The sequence below is a fragment of the Patella vulgata genome, chromosome 1, assembly GCF_932274485.2.
Source record: "Patella vulgata chromosome 1, xgPatVulg1.2, whole genome shotgun sequence".
NCBI classification, from domain to species: domain Eukaryota; kingdom Metazoa; phylum Mollusca; class Gastropoda; family Patellidae; genus Patella; species Patella vulgata.
This window is the reverse complement of record NC_065879.2, coordinates 51,994,751-52,017,313: the sequence shown is the minus strand read 5'-3', so window position 1 is coordinate 52,017,313 and position 22,563 is coordinate 51,994,751. Positions and strand designations below refer to the sequence as shown.

At 36.6% G+C, this 22,563-nt stretch overlaps 1 protein-coding gene across 1 annotated transcript in view; it reads left to right on the top strand.

The window, feature by feature from the left end:
• The window catches only part of LOC126830155 (uncharacterized), a 513,485-nt gene that overhangs the window by 464,742 nt on the left and 26,180 nt on the right, over positions 1-22,563 (top strand). The window contains exon 17 of the mRNA XM_050560467.2: positions 798-880. The gene's annotated coding sequence lies outside the window, so the exon portion shown is untranslated. The remainder of the gene's footprint in view (positions 1-797; positions 881-22,563) is intronic.

The window sequence follows — 22,563 nt, the reverse complement described above, 5'->3', positions numbered from 1 at the left end:
TTAATTACGTGTGAGCTACTGAAATGGTTTTTCTCCGGCCAATTCAACTATTTCATTATTTAAGTAGTCAAAACGGAATATTTATCATGAGCCTTACTAATATTTCATTTTTAAGTCAAATATATTTTTTTTGTGCACCCTATGGTGACAAAGTAGTATAGATACGTGAATTCACAATACCTTACCATGAATAAAAAACATGAAATATAAATTTACTTTGAAAAGTTTTCGTGCGTTATCAAAAATGACCGGCAGTGAAAATTTTGAAGTGGAAGCCCTGTTTTGGACACATGTTCCTAAAGCAACGACTGCGAGTTTTACAACATCTGGACATTGCTAGATTACTTCACAATTCCCGAACTTATAGCTACATTATCTACAGACACGTGAACAGTAGTATCCAATCAGAGGTTGTGACATAGTGACCTCCACGGAAACCTTAACATTGAACAAACCTTGAACTTTTCAACTCGATTATCACAGGTAGACATTTTAGCTTGAAAGCGTGAGACTTGGTATTTGCGACGATCGAGGAATCTGTTAGGCTTACAAACTGGACTTGTACTCAATTGAAATTAGTGCCGAAATATTCAGGGTATTACGAGAAGGCCTTGTTAAGATGTACGTAGTTAAATCAAGCCTTCTATTGAAGATGGGAGTGACAAGGAGTAGGGTTGCCTTCCTAACCGTATTGAGTAGATGTTAAACCCCATGTCTGTCTCTCTTTTTTTGCTTCCTTCCATTATTTCAGAAGTTCACATGGTTATTACTGTTTTTTTTTGTTTTTCAAATTTTAGTGGACTTCGATTTAAATGACACAGAACAGGCTGCTCAGTTAAGTCAAGATTTTCACAGATTACAACAGTTGAGAGAAAATCAGGTACCTTTATTTAAAGAAAGAACACACTAAATCACTCATATAGATTTCAAATGTTAACAACATTGTGCTATTTTTATGTAAAGACTATTGTTACTATAGCTTAAACATAACATAGATATAAGATAGCACAATTATTATTACTATATAAGGCAATATAAAAAAAAATATCTAGTTCTCGGATGATCCAGCATTGTTTAAACGGGCTGTGTGTCCCATTTTTATTTCAAAAAGTAACAAGCAGTTGCCATGCAAGATACGCCCACATTTTGCAAGAGATGGACACAAAACAAGCTAACAAGCTCTAGAGGTTAAAGTTAATATCCGAATACTTTAAATTTATACACAGTGTTTAAGGTCATGAGACGAAGAAGCTTATTGATTTTCAGTGATTTCCAATAATTACTGCCAGAGTTATGGCCCTTGATCACTTCAAAAAATCTTGTGGACGCTCTAGAGGTCAAAGTTAATATCCGATTGACTTTAGATTTATACACAGTGTTTAAGGTCATGAGTCGAAGAAGCCTATTGATTTTCAACGATTTTCGATAATTACTGCCTGAGTTATGGCCCTTGATCACTTCAAAAAATCCTGTGGACGCTTTAGAGGCTCAAGTTATCATCCGATTGACTTCAGATTGATACACAGAGTTTAAGGTCTTGAGACGAACAAGTATATTGATTTTCAATGAATCTTTATGACTTGAACAGCTAAATCAATGTTGTTAAAAGTTTTGTATACTAAACGTTAGCATGGTGCAGAACTTTATAAAAACCGAACAAATTCTAATGGTTTTCTGATAATTACTTAATGAGTTGTTACTCTTAATCAGATTTTAATGTATTATTAATGTTTCATTACAGAAAAAAGTAAAAATATGCGACAACTCTTGTTGACTGCCGGGACGATATAGCTGCTGTGGGTGTATGTTTCGTTGCCTGGCAACCTATCTTTTGTACAATCAGGGGACATAATCCAGGAAGTTATGATCTGATATGCACGAATATCAAAAGGAATCGAAATCTCTGGGATATAAACATATATTTTAAGTTTCATCAAAATCAGATAAAAATTCTGACATCTAGAGGGTACACAATCTCGGTATTACACTACTTGCGTACAAAGGAACAGCCATTTTTTCTGGCAGTTTCGGTAAGATTTTCACGAAATTCGAACTCGATTATCATCAGAGTGTAACGATGATATATTTAAACAACTTAAAATCGGACCACAAGCTAAAATTGCAATTTTTTCGTACAATCGGGGACCACAATTCAGGAACTGTCCGATATGCGTGAATATCGAATGGAACCCAGATCTTTAGAACATAAACACATGTTTTAAGTTTCATCAAAATCAGATCAAAATTGTGACCTCTATAGAGTCCACAACCTGGATATTACATACTTTAACACTATTTGCGTACATAGAGCGGCCATTTTGTCTGGCAGTTTCGGTCCGATTTACATGTACTACGTACTCAATCATCATTAGGGTGTAATGGTGATATATTTGAATTTTTTTTTTAAATCAGATGAAAATTGTGACCTCTAGAGCAGACTAGGGGGACCACAACCTTGATATGACTTACTTTTACACTATTTGTGTTTGAGGAGCAGCAGTTTCGGTCCAATTTTGACGAAATTCGATCTCAAACCTCATTATGGTGTAACGGTGATATGGATAAACATTTTTTTAAATTGGAAACAGGAAAAGGGTACGGCTGATACATCTGCGTGGAGACTGAATCAAAAGATGATACCGGCAGGGCGTAGTAGTAAAATAAAATTAAAGAATCCCCGCTCAACAGAATACACAACAGACTTGTAGAAGTAGAAGATCGTTTAATTGGTCGACGTTTCGGGTGAAATACCCTTTATCAAGATTAAATTATAATGATCCTGTGACGCCTTATATACAATAATGGTGGTGACGTCACAGGATTTTTAAATTTATTTATGTACAGTATAAAGATTGTTAAAAAAAGAAAGAAAGGATTGTTAAATTTAATTAAAGTATAAGATTATGTACAAATTTGATTAAATTGCTAAAATGATTAGCAAGAATTGTTTAAAATGATAAAAAAGAAGAATGAATGACTAAGAGTATTTAAAGATTGATGATAATTATTGAATGATTTAAAATGAATAGTAGTTAATGGTCTCCAGGATGGCTGTGGCGGTGGTTGTTTCATCTTCTTCTGCGTTGATGGGATAAGTTGATAAAAAGATAGGTTGCCAGGCAACGAAACATACGCCCACAGCAGCTAAATCGTCTGGGCAGTCAACAAGTGTTGTCGCACATTTTTACTTCTTTCGGTAATGAAACATTTATAATACACTCATGAAGTAATTATCAGAAAACTATTAGAATTTGTTTGGTTTTTAATATCATGGATTTAGCTGTTCAAGTCATAAAAATTCATTCAAAATCAATATACTTGTTCGTCTCAAGCTTCAGTGATGCAGGACGGAGGGGCTGACAAGGACAGCTGTCTAGTCGTTCGGATGGGACGAAAAACCGAGGTCCCGTGTACTCATTGGCGTGCACGTAAAAGATCCCTTGACAGTTGGAATTCGATATAAGAGTAGGCCGTAGTGCCGCTGTCCGGGCAAAATTTCCCTCATAGCACACTGTATGGCGAATGCCCGTCTTCATTAGCCCAGTTCGGAGCAAAACAGTAGGACGTTAAACCCCATATCATTTCATTTCATTTCGTCTCAAGCTCTTAAACTCTGTGTATCAATCTGAAGTCAATCGGATGATAACTTTAGCCTCTAGAGCGTCACAAGATTTTTCAAAGTGATCAAGGGCCATAACTGTGACAGTAATTATGGAAAATCACTGAAAATGAATAGACTTCTTTGTCTCATGACCTTAAACACTGCGTATAAATTTAAAGTCAACCGGATATTGACTTTGGCCTCTAGAGCGTCCACAAGATTTTTCAAAGTGATCAAGGGCCATAACTCTGGCAGTAAATATCGAAAATCACTGAAAATGAATAGACTTCATCTTATGACCCTAAACACTGTGTATAAATTTAAAGTCAATCGGATATTAACTTTAGCCTTTAGAGTGTCCAAAAGATTTTTCAAAGTGATCAAGGGCCATAACTCTGTCAGTACTTATCGTAAATCACTGAAAATCAATAGGCTGCTTCGTCTCATGACCTTAAGCACTGTGTATAAATTTGAAGTCAATCGGATATTAACTTTGGCCTCTAGAGCGTCCACCTTTTGAAGTGATCAAGGGCCATAACTCTGGCAGTAATTATCGAAAATCACTGAAAATGAATAGACTTCTTCGTCTCATGACCTTAAACACTGTGTATAAATTTAAAGTCAGTCGGATATTGACTTTAGCCTCTAGAGCGTCCACAAGATTTTTCAAAGTGATCAAGGGCCATAACTCTGGCAGTAATTATCTGAAATCGCTGAAAATCAATAGGCTTCTTCGTCTCGTGACCTTAAACACTGTGTATAAAGTCAATCGGATATTAACTTTAGCCTCTAGAGCATCCACAAGATTTTTCAAAGTGATCAAGGGCCATAACTCTGGCAGTAATTATCTGAAATCGTTGAAAATCAATAGGCTACATCGTCTCATGACCTTAAACACTGTGTATAAATTTAACGTCAATTGGATATTAACTTTGACCTCTAGAGCGTCCACAAGATTTTTTGAAGTGATCAAGGGCCATAATTATCGGAAATCGCTGAAAATCAAAAGGCTTCTTGTCTTCATGACCTTAAACACTGTGTATAAATTTAAAGTCAATCGGATATTAACTATAGCCTCTAGAGCGTCCACAAGATTTTTTGAAGTGATCAAGGGCCATAACTCTGGCAGTAATTATCGGAAGTCGCTGAAAATCAATAGGCTTCTTCGTTTCTTGGCCTTAAACACTGTATATAAATTTAAAATCAATCGGATATTAACTTTAGCCTCTAGAGCGTCCACAATGGTCATCCAGAACCTCCTAATCTTCAAACGTGCAGAGGAGGAATAAAAGACTAGAATACGTAAGGAGTTTGCTACGATCGGTCTCAAGGTTGCGGAGTATAGAGTCATTACGTAGCTTGGTGGTTCAATTCTTTTGGATCATGAAATCGGTGATAATGATGAGTGGTGGATCGTATTCAGGTTAAATAGAAGGGTTGTTGGTCACCTCTATGAATATAAGGCGTTTTTGTGAACCGATTAGATTAGACCGATTAGCTATTATACGCATTTGTGAACCAAGTTGATTATGCTAATCGTTACATTTGTGAGACGATTTTACTCAACTGATTAGGCAAATCGACCTAATCCTCCCAGGAAGTGTTTAAGCGATTAGATTTGATGTTTTCAAAATGGTGGAATGTTCGATGTCGTAAGTAATTTTTAATGCTTATTGTTGTTTTTCTCCATAAAAAATGTTTTTTTAAAACGCATTTGTCGTGTTTAATGTTAACTTTATAATCCACAAGAATGTTAGATCACCTCTAAGCAATTTTAGGTCCTCTGGGTGGCCTAATTTTAGTAAAATGTTAAGTCACTCCCGTTAGGCCTAACAGTAACACAGCCAGCAGTGTCACTGTAGGTAGTCTACTGCCTAGTCGTTAACTTGGACTACACTTGAAACACACGCCCCCCTCGTCATGTTTTGACATATCGATCAATATCTGTAACCAGTCTCTCCCTGAGTAAGTTTTATCACGTGGTTGTCACTGTTGCGTAAGGTCTAGCCTATCTGTCTTTCTGTTCTGTGATACTCACATTGAGTGATAGAAAAAAAAAACATGTATGTACTGATAGATCCTAGGTTTTCTCAGGACACTTTTTACATGCTTTGTCACTTCAGTTTTCAAAAAAATACTTGAACTTGTTGGACATAGATTATTTCTAACGGCAACCATTTTTACTTTTTTGCGTAGATAACCGTCATTTGTCTTTAACAAGTCATCAATAATAAGCAGAGACAATTTTTTTTTCTGATCGGTGTCCGTGATGGCAGCCATCTTACCAAATCATAATTATCAAATTTCACATTTGTGGACCATAGCTAATCAAATCGAAATCATACCAAATCGTACTAGCAAATCAAAACCTAATCTAATCGACTCACAAAAACGCCAATAGTTTCTGTAGTTAGAGGGCCACGGGAGAAGGATATACAAAGTAAAGATTAAGTAGTTGAGGATTAAAGGCGAGGTTGTCAGAAAAACAGTTTATCTAGAATCTAGCGCATAAAATGAATGCCCTAGAATTAGGGTGTTGATTAGGTTTAAATAAATATTCCTCGCCCTGGTATGTATTGGTGATATTTAATCTTCTTAGGGGGGAAAATAGGTTTTATAATTAAAATCCAAGTGTGTTTTGATTTATCTTCCTTCCAATAATTGGCGAGTATTCTAGTTAGTACGTTTCCGAATTCTTGATGTGCGGCTTCCCAGAGTATAAGATGTTTGGAGGGAAAAGTCGGAGTAAATTTATTCTGGCTTAATCCTATAGGTAAAAAGCGATAAGTGATGCATTTATCTAAAAAGTCGATGTGTTGTTGGCATTTAAAAAGACCAGTGCGAATCTTGCGGTAAGTTTAGAGATATGGAATTTGGGATAGCGTTCACTGGAAGACGCTTGTTGTTGAAGTATGTGGTAGAGACAAATATATCTGGTTCATGAGCAGTTTTTCTCTTTTTGTTGAGGTTGTCCATTGGCAATTCTAATGAAGAGGAAGGCGGCTAAAAACGCTTGAGAGTTCCTAGAGGAGTGGATCTAAAAAAGATCCGCGCTGTGCCTGGATAAAGTAAACTGGAAACAGGAAAAGGGTACGGCAACACTCCCTTAGAGAGTAATTAAAGCTGGACAGGCTGATACATCTGCGTGGAGACTGGATCAAAAAATGATACCGACGGGGCGTAGTAGTAAAATAAAATTAAAGAATCCCCGCTCAACAGAATACACAAAAGACTTGTAGAAGTAGAAGATCATTTAATTGGTCAACGTTTTGGGTGAAATACCCTTTATCAAGATTGAATTATAATGATCATGTGACGCCTTATATACAATAATGGTGGTGACGTCACAGGATTTTTAAATTTATTTATGTACAGTATAAAGATTGTTAAAAAAAGAAAGAAAGGATTCTTAAATTTAATTGAAGTATAAGATTATGTACAAATTTGATTAAATTGCTAAAATGATTAGAAAGTTGTTTAAAATGATAAAAAAGAAGAATTAATTACTAAGAGTAAGGATGTAAACAGTCACTAGGTTAACCGGTCACGGTTCAGTTGCACTGTTGAACCGGTTCAAAAAATTACTAATCGGTATTCGTTTTCATATGATACCCGACCTTTAAACCCAGGAAGGATAGCCACAACATTGTTTTCTTTGACCAAGACCACATAAATATTTTAAATAGCACTTGTCATTAGTAATAAGTCTCGGGAAGTTGACGTCTTTAAATTCCCGCTCAAAGTATGTACTGATAGATCCTAGGTTTTCTCAGGACACTTTTTACATGCTTTGTCACTTCAGTTTTCAAAAAAATACTTGAACTTGTTGGACATAGATTATTTCTAACGGCAACCATTTTTACTTTTTTGCGTAGATAACCGTCATTTGTCTTTAACAAGTCATCAATAATAAGCAGAGACAATTTTTTTTTCTGATCGGTGTCCGTGATGGCAGCCATCTTACCAAATCGTAATTATCAAATTTCACATTTGTGGACCATAGCTAATCAAATCGAAATCATACTAGCAAATCAAAACCTAATCTAATCGACTCACAAAAACGCCAATAGTTTCTGTAGTTAGAGGACCACGGGAGAAGGATATACAAAGTAAAGATAAGGTAGTTGAGGCTTAAAGGCGAGGTTGTCAGAAAAACAGTTTATCTAGAATCTAGCGCATAAAATGAATGCTGTAGAATTAGGGTGTTGATTAGGTTTAAATAAATATTCCTCGCTCTGGTACGTATTGGTGATATTTAATCTTCTTAGGGGGGAAAATAGGTTTTATAATTAAAATCCAAGTGTGTTTTGATTTATCTTCCTTCCAATAATTGGCGAGGATTCTAGTTAGTACGTTTCCGAATTCTTGATGTGCGGCTTCCCAGAGTATAAGATGTTTGGAGGGAAAAGTCGGAGTAAATTTATTCTGGCTTAATCCTATAAGTAAAAAGCGATAAGTGATGCATTTATCTAAAAAGTCGATGTGTTGTTGGCATTTAAAAAGACCAGTGCAAATCTTGCGGTAAGTTTAGAGATATGGAATTTGGGATAGCGTTTACTGGAAGACGCTTGTTGTTGAAGTATGTGGTAGAGACAAATATATCTGGTTCATGAGCAGTTTTTCTCTTTTTGTTGAGGTTGTCCATTGGCAATTCTAATGAAGAGGAAGGCGACTAAAAAAGCTTGAGAGTTCCTAGAGGAGTGGATCTAAAAAAGATCCGCGCTGTGCCTGGATAAAGTAAACTGGAAACAGGAAAAGGGTACGGCAACACTCCCTTAGAGAGTAATTAAAGCTGGACAGGCTGATACATCTGCGTGGAGACTGGATCAAAAAATGATACCGACGGGGCGTAGTAGTAAAATAAAATTAAAGAATCTCCGTCAACAGAATACACAAAAGACTTGTAGAAGTAGAAGATCATTTAATTGGTCAACGTTTTGGGTGAAATACCCTTTATCAAGATTGAATTATAATGATCATGTGACGCCTTATATACAATAATGGTGGTGATGTCACAGGATTTTTAAATTTATTTATGTACAGTATAAAGATTGTTAAAAAAAGAAAGAAAGGATTGTTAAATTTAATTGAAGTATAAGATTATGTACAAATTTGATTAAATTGCTAAAATGATTAGAAAGTTGTTTAAAATGATAAAAAAGAAGAATTAATTACTAAGAGTAAGGATGTAAACAGTCATTAGGTTAACCGGTCACGGTTCAGTTGCACTGTTGAACCGGTTCAAAAAATTACTAATCGGTATTCGTTTTCATATGATACCCGACCTTTAAACCCAGGAATGATAGCCACAACATTGTTTTCTTTGACCAAGACCACATAAATATTTTAAATAGCACTTGTCATTAGTAATAAGTCTCGGGAAGTTGACGTCTTTAAATTCCCGCTCAAAGTTTTGACATTTGTGTACGTTATTAGCACTCACTGCCAAGCATTAAATAGCCTCAACTGATTGACAAATTAAGAGTCATTCCATGAGAAAACAATGCAAAATCGTGCAGAATCGGGGGGTTGGCGGATCGAGTTCATCTCCGGGGGATTTTATGGACTTCTCCTGACTACTTCACAGCCAGAAGGGCCGATTTCAAAATTTCACCGAAATTGAGAAACGGCCTCTGGGGGATTTTTGGCCAATTTTGCCATTTTTCAGGTCATTTTTGGTCAATTTTCACCCACCTATTGTGGCGAGTCTAGGGTTTGGATGAAAATGGTGGTGATTGGTGATGTTAGTGGGGTCTTCCTGTGCCCCAGTGTGAAGACCATGAAGTCGCATCTATTCTCTGGGAGCAATGATCAGCAAAATTGTAAGATATGGTGAATAAAAAAGAAAATATACACCTGCGAAGATTAGCTCTATTTTCTATGATGCGGGGGTATGTCAAAATATCGAAATGGTTTTATGCACAGCTCGACTCCGTCTATCGATATAAGATATAAAATCTCTGTCACCTCTCCTCAATCAATGCGAAATCATAAGTCAAAGTTGGTGAATTTTCCCTATTGTAAATCTCTCATTCTCTATGAAATGGCCAACTACTTTCATTCAGGGTAAGCCAGCTCTCTCCGTTTCTTCACCAAATCGTTCGCCCACGCTAACTGGTAGCAGCTTGAAACCCACCTTTTAGCACATCACATAGCAATAAATGATGTGATAACCGAATGGGGGCTGATTTCTTGACGAGGCTGCATTAAATATGGAATATTCCAAAAGGATGCATGCTGCCACATCTAAGGAGAAGCCATACAAAGAATGTGTTGTGTCACTTTGAATCAACTTATTCCTATTGGAATGGCTAAGTGAAATAAAATACTATAGAAAAAAAGATGGAAGAAATTGTGCCTTTGAAATATCGATGGAAACCTTGTGTGTGTGCCCGACCACAATCAAATTAGCAGAAAACAGTTGTATGGTGATAAGATGATGTAGCAGTGGGAGGGATGTCATCAGTTCCAACAGTAACCTGAAACAACCAAACCACATAAAATAATTTACTAAAATTATTTTCTAAGTATTTGCAGAGGTCCCTGTTACCAGCCAGTCCATCATTCGGAGACTCGATGCAAGAAAATTTTCAATGGCCCATATACGTTGGGGTTGATATCAACAATATTTTGAGAGGTGGCCCCTGATAGAAATGTCATTCATATACAAATTTAGTTTTAAAGAGCATGGCAAGATTTATTTTGGGCACTGAAAATGATCCCATGATGAAGTTTAATTTTTGACCCTACGTCATATCATTTGTTTGAAGGACTAACCTGAGGTGGTGTAGGAACTTGGCTCTTTTGAAAGCCCATTTCCTCATTATGGACATCATATTTTTTACATCCTTTTGGAATATTCCATTTGAGACCCAGGCGGTAGCGATATCACCTTTCCATCTAGAAACGACTTATCAAGATCAAAAATCCCACTTCAAGAAATCAGCTCCCATTTGGTTCTCAATTCACTTATTGCTATGTACAGTAATGTGCTAAAGGACGGTCCTTAATGTCCTTAGTACACTCTTTCAATCTATTAAGTCATTTCATTGCTCATATCTGGGATATGTACGACATTCTATAGCCTAAAATGAAGAAAAAACACAATTTTCTGCGGTCTCTGGCTCCCATCAAAAATCCCACTTCGTCAAGAAATCAGCTCCCATTTGGTTCTCAATTCACTTATTGCTATGTAATGTGCTAAAGGACGGTCCTTAATGTCCTTAGTACACTCTTTCAATCTATTAAGTCATTTCATTGCTCATATCTGGGATATGTACGACATTCTATAGCCTAAAATGAAGAAAAAACACAATTTTCTGCGGTCTCGGGCGCAGCCATCATGGATTGGATACCAGTCATCATCAAAGAGACTAGTTTTGCTCGAGCGGGTTTCAAGCTGCTACCTGCGAGCGCTGGCGAATGATTTGGTGAAGAAAGGGAGAAAGCTGGCTTACCCTGAATGAAAGTAGTAGGCCATTTCATAGAGAATGAGAGATTACAATAGGGAAAATTCACCAACTTTGACTTATTATTTCGCATTGATTGAAGAGAGGTGACAGAGATTTTATTTTTTATATCGATAGAGTGTGTCGAGCTGTGCATAAAACCATTTCGATATTTTGACCTACCCCCTCATCATAGAAAATAGAGCTAATTTTCGCAGGAGTATATTTTTGGTAATAGTCGCCATATGTTACAATTTTGCTGATTATTACTCTCAGAGAATAGATGTGAATTTATGGTCTTCACACTGGGGCACAGGAAGACCGCCACTAACATCACCAATCACCACCATTTCCATCCAAACCCTAGACTCGATACAATAGGTGGCTGAAAATTGACCAAAAATGACCTGAAAAATGGTCAAATTGGCCAAAAATCACCCAGAGCCTGTTTCTCAATAACGGTGAAATTTTGAGATCGGCCCTCCTGGCTGTGAAGTAGTCTTGAGGAGTCCATAACCCCCCCCCCCCCCCGAGATGAACTTGATCTGCCGACCCACCTTCTGCATGGTTTTCTCGTGGAATGACTCTTAGTTGTTTTACAGTATTAACCTCATCACTCCACAAACAAAGTCTCAAAATGAAACAAGTATGATGTGATGAAATAATATTAAAATAGAGAGGATATAATTGTAAAATTGTTTATATTATCACTCGAGTGCGCGATGCTGTGGGGTCAAAGTTGACATACGGGTCATTGGTACCATACGATACAGCATGGCTTGTGATAGCAACACGTGTAGTTTATTCTTTGGAATTAGCTGATGTTGAATAATCAAACTTATTTTATATTTAAAAATCCAAAGGTATGCTTTCAAATATTGATTTCATAACTAATCTTATGAAGTATTAGTGGAGCTTTTGTTTAAAAAAATCAACATTTCAATTCAACTGGTCTATACATCATTACATGACCTGTCAGCACGCACAAGATGGAGAAATGAAACATCAAGAATGAATGAATGAATGGAATTTGTACTGATTGTTAACTTAAAAGCTGTAATACTAATAATTTAAAAATATATTACTAAGTCTTATTTTGGTGCAACAAATATTTTGATAGAAAATTTTTATGGGTTAACCGGTTACGGTTGGGTTTTTAACGACCAGCTAACCAGTTCAAGATTTGATGATAGTTATTGAACGATTTAAAGTGAATAGTAGTTAATGGTCTCCAGGATGGCTGTGGCGACAGTTGTTTCATCTTCTGCGTTGATGGGATAAGTTGATCGAGGAATATCTTTTTAAAACTAATCGACACCCTAATTCTTTATGCGCTAGATTCTAGATAAACTGTTTTTCGGGCAACCTCGCCTTTAAGCCTCAACTACCTTATCTTTACTTAGTATATCCTTCTCCCGTGGCCCTCTAACTACAGAAACTATATTCATAGAGGTGACCAACAACTCTTCTATTTAACCTGAATACAATCATTATCATCGATTTCACGATCCAAAAGTATTGAACCACCAAGCTATGTAATTACTCTATACTCCGTCAACTACGCAACCTTGAGACCGATCGTAGCAAACTCCTTACGTATTCTAGTATTTTATTCCTCCTGTGCACGTTTGAAGACTAGGAGGTTTGGGATGACAGAGACTATATGTATTCATTTTTATACGCCCACATTTTCATGTGGACGTATATTGTCGTCGCCCCTGTCCGTCCGGACGTCCGTCTGTCCACAATTGTTTGTGGACTCTCTACAGGTCACAATTCTTATCCGATTTTGACGAAACTTGAAATATAGGTTTATCCCCGAAAGATCTCAGCTGCTTTCGATATTGGCATGTATCGGATCGAAACTTCATGGATTATGGCCCCTGTTTGTACGAAAAATCACGTTTTTAGCTTGTGGACCCTATAGAGGTCACAATTTTTATCCGATTTTGTTGAAACTTAAAATGTAAGTTTATAACCCAAAGATCTCGGTTCCTTTCGATATTTGCGCATATCGGATCGTAACTTCCTGAATTATAGCCCCTGATTGTACAAAAAATCGCGTTTTTAGCTTGTGGACCCTATAGAGGTCATAATTTTTATTCGATTTAAAAAAACGTAGTATTATATCACCGATACACACTCAGGATGGCTGAGTTCAAACTTCGTGAAAATCAGCCCAAAATTGACAGACAAAATGGCCGCCATTTGTTCTCAAATAGCGTAAAAATATGGTAGATCAAGGTTGTGGACCCTATAGAGGTCACAATTTTTATTCGATTTAGTTGAAACTTGAAATGTAAATTTATAGTCCAAAGATCTTGGTTCCTTTCGATATTCGCGCATATCGGACCGTAACTTCCTGAATTATGGCCCCTGATTGTACGAAAAATCACGTTTTTAGCTTGTGGACCCTATAGAGGTCATAATTTTTATTCGATTTAAAAAACCGTATTATTATATCACCGTTACACCCTAAGGATGGCTGAGTTCGAATTTCGTGAATATCGGCCCAAAATTAACAGACAAAATGGCCGCCCTTCGTTCTCAAATAGCGTAAAAATATGCTATATATCAAGGTTGTGGATCCTATAGAGGTCACAATTTTTATCTGAATTTGTTGAAATTTGAAATGTAAGTTTATAACACAAAGATCTCGGTTCCTTTCGATATTTGCGCATATCGAATTGTAATTTCCTGAATTATGGCCCTTGATTGTAGAAAAATCACGTTTTAAACAATTCTTTCTAATCATTTTAGGAATTTAATCAAATTTGTACATAATCTTATACTTTAATTAAATTTAACGATCCTTTCTTTCTTTTTTTAACAATCTTTATACTGTACATAAATAAATTTAAAAATCCTGTGACGCTGTATACTGAGCGCCATGGAAAACGCCTCACTTAGTTTTTCGTGTAACAAAATGATCCTGTAAACATATCTTATTTATTTTGCTTCTTATTGTGAACAATATTCAAATGGGAACACATCAATAACAACACATTTGTACACTTATGGATTTTTAATCTGTAATCAACAGTACAAAGTCAGACTTGGACAAGAGCAGCTTCTAAAGCTGCAATGGTGTGCATCTGTGGTCTCCGATACAGACGGCGTCCAATCTCATCCCAGACATGTTCTATCGGTGCCATGTCCGGATACATGGCTGGCCAGTCCAAGACATTGATGTTGTTAGCAGCCAGGTAGTTCCACCAACCTTACAATAGTGGACTGATGACAATTGAAGTGTCTGGCAATAGCACGTGTAGACATGCCAGCTGGGACATTCCCATGGCTTCATTCCATTGATTATCAGTAAGTCCCGGCATCTCTAGCTCGATTCCTTCACACTTCCAACAACAAATTACGACAGATTGACGTTTCACAGTTCATGTACTGCACATTAAGTTGAAAACATGCTTTTAAAGGGCTCACACACAATGCTGCACGTGAATATTGGGTTTTTCATGTGCATCTCGTGCACACGGGCCGATATTTTTTGCGTTTGAAACAATAGTTCATAGTATTGCATAATATTATACATATAAAACCACCTAGTAATAAAATATTTGGGAAAAAAAGTGATGCATTTTCCATGGCGCTCAGTATATATGAGGCTCACAGGATCATTATAATTTAATCTTGATAAAGGGTATTTCACCCGAAACGTCGACCAATTAAACGATCTTCTACTTCTACAAGTCTGTTGTGTATTCTGTTGAGCGGGGATTCTTTAATTTTATTTTTTTAAATTGTATAACAATTGTGACCTCTTGAGGGACCACAAGCTAAAAACCTGATTTTTCATACAATCAGGGGCCATAATCCAGGAAGTTTCTTTAAGTGGGTCGCCTTCAAGGCCACAATTCTTAATCAATCATCTTGAAAAAATTTCATATGAATTCCTTATACCCTAAGGATGATCCCTATTGTTTTTGGTGCATGCCCAACCCCCAGTGGCACAGCTACGCCCATTTCTAGTATTTATTTGTTTGTCATCTACAGACCAAATTTCTTAACGTATCATCTTGAACCTTTGCATACTTATTCCTTCTATCCTAAGGAACATCCCTATTGTTTGTGGTGAATGCCCAACCCCCAGGGGCAGAGCCATGCCCATTTTCTTTTTGTGTGTCTGTGTGTCACTTACAGCCCACAATGCTTAATCAATCGTCTTGAAAACTTTTTTTATACTTATTCCTTATACACTAAGGCTGACCTCTATCCTTTTTGGTGCATGCCCGACCCCCTGGGACAGAGCTCGCCCAATGTTTGTGTGTCTTGTGTTTCGCCTACAGGACGCAATTCTTAACAGATCCTTTTGAAACTTTGCATACCTATTCCTTATACCCAATCCCCAGGGGCATAGCCACACTCGTTTACAGGCTGCAATTCTGAATGGATCAACTTGGTACTTGCCATATGTATTCCTTATAGCCTAAGGGCGTCAACTATTGATTTTGGTGCATACCCCAACCCCCAGGGGCAGAGCCATGCCCAATTTTTGTCTTTAGCGCCCGAAAGCCACAATTCTGAATTGATTATCTTTGAACTTGGTATACTTATTCCTTATACCCTAAGGACGGCAAGTATTGAAGTTGGTGCATGACCCCCTCCCACCCACTCCCTGCCACACCCACTTTTTGTTGATATTTTGTCTGCAAAAGATACACAGGTTGTAATTATTAACAGATTTGGATCCAATCGGAATGATCCAGCATAGGGTTGTACCTATATATATATTGGTCCATGTCCAACCCCCAGGGGCAGAGCCACGCCCAATTTTTGTGTTTTTTGTCTACAGGCTGGAATTCTAAATGGATCATCTTGGAACTTGGCATATTTATTCCTTATACTGTAAGGATAGCAACTATTTATTTTGGTGCATGTCCGGACCCACAGGGGTGTGGTACCACACCCACTTCTTTGTTAGTTTTTATCGGTAAATACTTTACAGGTTGTAATAATTAACAAATTTTGTTCAAATTCAGCATATCAATCATTTCAATAACAGTGTGGTACCTATATTGTTCCATATCCAACCCCCAGGGGCAGAGCCACACACAATTTTTGTATTGATCGTCTACAGACTGCAATTCTGAATGGATCATCTTGGAACTTAGCATATTTATTCCTTATACCGTAAAGAGAGCAACTATTTATTTTGGTAAAATGTGACCTGCTGCATTTAAATGAGTCGGAATGCGCTAAAATTAATTTTGCACAAGAGACAAAATAAGCGAAAATATTGATTTTGATCGAAATTGAGATTTTCACAAAAATGAGTCTATAAATATACTGTCTATCGACTCAAAAGATCAAAATAGCAATAAAACATTTTAAAACGCCTTTATTTGGACGTTTTGTAAGAGTACCGTATTCTTAAATCTGTCTTTTTCTGAATATTCTCAGCGGAATTAGATATTTTTCTCTGCTCGCAGCGGGGCGACCTGTCAATCCTCTTGCAAAATGCTTGGCATCGTTGTAAAGCGGAGAATCTCTAGTTTATAAATATGACCAAAGTATTGCCGATGAATTCATTTTGAAGAAATACAAAAGGGTTTTAAAACCCCTAAAAATGTAAACATACTCCGCTTGTTGCTATGCTTCCAACACGACTCGTTTGCTGATTGGCCCAGACGACGCGTGCAAAGCATTGTGGTCCCGTGGCCGCATCGAGGCTCAAGCAGACGATAGAAATTAGATTTGGGCAATGTTATGGTGTATCTTCATGCGATTCACTCTGAGAAGTGGCAGAAAACAACTGTTGCTGTTGTTTATTAACGATTTAACGTTCAATACAATGAATATGATATTATGGACAGGTTGATTTAATTAAATTATTTACACTTGAAAACTGTTAAAAACACAAAATAAAAAGCTCCTCGGATAACAACAACTTAATTCTGATCGTATATAGATAGCCGTTGAGTGTAAAACATTGTAAATCAATCAACAAGCCGTTCGTGTCATTGAGTAATACTAATCTGTAATCACTTCTCACGGATTAATGATTAGTTGATTGATAATTAACAATGATAAGGCCACCGACAATTCATTATTTACCCCGAATAACTAATCAAAGCCGCGATGATTTAATATCTCGTTTGGTTTGTTAGAAAATAATTTATAGTCCTTAAATGGAAATAAACAAAATAGCCAATAATTTTCTTTCCGAAGAGAATTTTATTGATAGGTAAATTCCGTTTAATGTCGCTTCATACGGATGCAAAGTTAAGAATGCATATTGGATATTATTATTGTTTAAAATTCTATAATCACCATGGGTCGGGAAAATGAGAACGACCAATGAGTCGAAACGCGACGATTATCGAGTGGGAAAAATAATCTGCCATTGTTTAATTACACCGCTTCCAAAATGAACGTAAGCATTTCATGCCAATGAAATTGAAATTTCTATTCTATTATGGACTCATATTTTGATACCGTTACGGTACCTCAGGCTTAAAATAACAATAGACTTATTGTACACGCAAAATCTTAATTCAGGCATGCTGCTGTGGCGGCTTCTTTGATGATTAAGATAGGCTACTAAACTTGATTACCCAATCAACAACTTTAATCTTCTGACCACTGGCACCAAGGTGCTAAATAATTGATGAGATTAACTGAACTGAAGTTAATCTCACCAAAGTTATAATATACAAACTTAGACTACTAATGTATACACTGTTCTAAATTATAACGCTATCATAGGAAATGTGAATATGCCGCATGTGTTGTGGATGTTTTACTATGAAAAGAGCACATTTACTACGATTTTCGTTATCGGCACCCTTGAAAACCTAAAGAAGAAAATATTAATATTAAACGACAAAATAACGAAAGATTTAATGGCATGGTTGCTGTGTGATATTGTTTTAGAACATACCGACACCTTTAAGGCAGGACACTACTTAAGAATTTTACATTGATAACAGAAACTTGCCATTTAGTGTAATATTAGTATATGATGTCCCAAATCAGATTTGATAATTTGAGCGCAAAATGTTTATTTGTTGCCATGGAAATAGTGGCCATATTGGATTTTTTTATATATTCACGGTGGCTATGTTAGGAAATCAAAATCTTCAACAATTTTATTGAAACAAACTATTTGTGATTTGGAATAACATATATAGGCATTAAAGAGTGCAATAAGGCATAAATTTTACTATTTGAATGTTAATAAAGAACATTTTGCATCCCACATAAAACAAGTGGGTGTGGCCGAACACACCACTAAAAAGATTTTGTACAATAAAATGTCCAAATGTATAACAAACACTTTGAAAATCACCTTATTGCACACAGTAGCTATAGCACTAATCGTATTCCAAAGAAGAGACCATTATCTCTCATAGATTTTGAGAATTTGATTTTCTAAGACCTGATATGGGTGAAAAGTTGAGTACGGAAAAAGCAAGTTAAAAGTTAAAAGTTTGATTTACCTATATAAATGACTAAATATTTAACACTATATAATATAAAGGCTGGACATGACTTGAAAAATCAACAAATTTTAACTATTTTGGGCAATTTTAGCCGATATCAAAATTTGACAGATCAATCTATACAGAGTCTTTTATAAGGTAGTGTCCTGCATGTCTGTGCATTCAATTCATTTGCAACTGAGAGCTTACCCTTTTCCATTCTCGAACGTTAAACAGTCACCTATGCCCGATGAATTAATAAATTAAATTCTCGTAATGCAATTATATCCACTGTAAATAGCGTTTGTTTACAGCTTTCTATACACTGGCATCGTAACCGTGCCATACGAAAACTCCATAGTATATGTTCTCTTTTCTTATACTTGATAGCATAAGGTGTTGAATACCGTCGTTTCATTGGTATACCCTACCCTGCAATGTGTGACCATAACTGATCGGTGACCATAAAATCATCGAATATGTAAAATGATAAATATTCGTTGCATCGACCCAACACCATGTTTTTCGTATTCAGCACCCCCGAAAACCTCTAAAATGATATATTACACGAGTACCAAGTATTAGAACTCCAATAATTGCCATTTTGGTGGCCATTTTGAAAAACAAGATGGAGGATACAGTCCAGTCGACCCCTGATGCTACAACCTTTATGCCTAATAAAACATATAAAATGACACGGTTACAAATATACGGTGATAAAAAAACAACAGAATTGTCATTTTGGTCGCCATTTTGATAAAACAAAATGGTTGATATTGACGGATTAATTTTACTACTACGATTATCATTTTGGTCGCCATTATGAAAACAAAATGGCGGGTATTATCGGATTTACTCTTATACTGCAATTGTTTGATGTAGCACCCCCAAAAACCCATTCAATGACATTAATAAACAAATAACTTATGAAAACTCGAAAATTTGTCATTTTGGCGTCCATTTTGAAATAAAAGATGGCGGAAATTGTCGGATCAAATTTTTACTACAATTTTCGTCTTCATCACCCCTGAAAACCTCTAGAAAACAATATTCCATGACAAAACAGCAAATAAATGGCTTGGTTGCTATGGGATTTTTTTTTGAAACATACCAAATCTTTAACTTGATTTTTCTCAAAACTTACTTTGGTGAGTTGGGTGGCTTTAAGCAGTCACAACTCAGTCAATTTTCGCCCGATTCAAACAAACTATACATCAAATTGAAGGTAATGAGTCGGAGAATGTGAATATAACAATCACTCAAAATTTCCTCATTGCGACTCAGTATGCCATGGGGGGTCACAAATAGGTAGAAATGGGCGATTCTTCCAGTTATCACAAGTTTTTTATGTAACTAGTTTCGTTCGTATTGAACTCTTCAGACTGGTTAGACTCAAAAAGTGAAGTTCTATGTATACTATTCCGGGACCCTGGTAAAATAGTTTTCCGGGGTTAGTATTTGGCGGGGTGGCTGGTGTTATTTTACTAGGGTTTGGTGTATTTTGGCGGGGTTGTTTTACCGGGGTTTGATATTATGGCGGGGTTCATGAGTTTGCTATATTCCTAAGGTATATAGGGCCAGATATGGGACATAAGGCTGGGTCCATAACACCAACTTGGCCTCAAGTCCCTTTCAAAATGGGACTTGGGCCAAGTCTTATGTCCCTGGCCTCATGTCCCCTGTGGGACTTAAAGCCAAAATTAGGGGACATAAGGCCAGGGACATAAGACCAAGCTCTGGGACATCAGGCGAAACGCCCATAAGTCATGCCAAGGGGGTAGGGGTTGAACAATTTTTTTTTCGCGTATCAGCGAGACCCAAAGGAACATGCCCACATAGGTATCGGGATTGTTTCCCGTGGGGCTGATTTTTAAAAAATCGAAGAGTAGTGGGACTAAAGACCACCATTCTGGCCTTAAGTCCCACAGTGTTTATTGCTTATTATAAGACTGCATACCCACGTGAACTTGATTTCATTGCATCTATGACATCTGTTCCCGGAAGCTACACATCATTTGGCTTCATAGCGAGACCTTGTAGGAACATTTCCAATCTGCCATATTTCAGTCACCAGTCAAAAGGTGAATATGATGTTTTTTAGGGTATTTTCTGTCTATAGATTTTTTATTTGACATCCGGTGACCTTGACCTTTTTTTAAAACAAAGTCCGGGTCATGGTTACCAAAAATATACATGACCTTGACATCTTTGATTGCAGGCATGTAATGTTTAGAAGATATTGGTCAAAGGTCGAATTCATTTCAATATGGGCGTATATTGCCGTCGCCCCCGTCCGTCCGTCGGTCCGTCCATCGCCCACAATTTCTTGTGAACGCTCTAACACCAAACGTTATCATCCAATTGTTTTAAAATTGATATATGTTGTTTACATTAGTGAGATGAAGAAGCCTATTTAATTTCAACAATTTCCGTTTATTATGTCTAGAGTTATGGCCCTTGTTTCACTTTGTTGAACCTTGTGAACGCTCTAACGCCAAAAGTTATCATTTAATCTTTCTGAAATTTATATGCATTATTTAGATTACTGAAACAAAGAAGCCTATTGAATTTCAGCAATTTCCGTTTATTACGTCTAGAGTTATGGCCCTTGTTTCACTTTATTGATCCTTGTGAACGCTCTAACGCATAAAGTTATCACCCGATCTTTGTGAAATTTATATGCATGATTTAAATTAGTGAAACGAAAAAGCCTATTGAATTTCAGCAATTTACATTAATTACTTCTAGAGTTATTGCCCTTGTTTCACTTTGTTTAACCTTGATAATGCTCTATTGATGATAGTTATCATCCGATATGTATGAAATTTATATGCATCATTTAAATTTGTGAAACAGGTCTATTGAATATCAGCAATTTCCGTCAATAATTTCTAGAGTTATGGCGATTGTGAACGTTTGAATGACAAAAGTGATCATGTGATCTATATGAAATTTATATGCATTAATTAAATTAGTAAAACGAAAAAGCCTGTCAAATTTCAACAATTTCTGTAGATTACTTCCAGAGTTGAGACCCCTTTTTCAGTTTGTAGAACCTTGTAAACCCTCAAACGACAAAATTTATAATCTGATCTGTATGGAACTGTCTTGTAAAGGCCCCCAATTACGTACAAAGGAATAAATATGCGACAACCCTTGACGACCGCTCGGACGATTTAGCTGCTGTGGGCGTATGTTTTGTTGCCTGGCAACCTATCTTTCTAGGATCCATGACACCGATTTTCTTCAAGAAAAAAAAAGTTGGATGTCGTAAGAATTCATCAAAAAATTCTACCTCATGAGTATTTCCCCTATATAAACATTTTTCCGAATTTCGGCTAAGTTCGAAATGCGAATGCAATTCGAAGTACTAGAAAAGTTCATGACATCTACTTTTTTTGATTTCTTGAACTGGACTTTGTTCAAGAAAAAAAATGTTCAAGGTCTTCGGAGGTCATCCAAAAATTCTAACCCTTGAACTTATTGTATATACACGGTTTCTGCAAAGTCCGAAATGCGACTGCAATTCGTAGTACTATAAAAGTTCATGACATGTACTTTTTTGGTATCATTGACCTTGACTTTGTTCAAGAAAAAAAAAGTTCAAGGTCATCGGAGGCCATCCAAAAATTCTACCTCCTGAACTTATTCCCTATATAAGATTTCGGCCAAGTCCAAAATGTGACTGCAATTCGAAGTACTACAAAGATTTATGACATGCACGTTTTTGGAATCCTTGACCTTGAATTTGTTCAACAAAAAAAAGTTCAAAATCATCGGAGGTCATCCAAAAATTCTACCTCTTGAACATATTTTCTGTATTAAGTTTTTTCTAAATCCGAAATGCGACTGCGATTCGTCGTACTACAAAAGTGCATGACATGTACTTTTTTGGAATCAATGACCTTGATTTTGTTCAAGAAAAAAAAAGTTCAAGATCATCGGAGGTCATCCAAAAATTATACCTCTTCAGATTATTTCCTATATACCTTCGGGGACACAAGGCCAAATCATGGGACCCAAGGCCAAGGGACCTAAGGCCATGTGGGACTTAAGGCCTGGGACATAAAGCAACTGC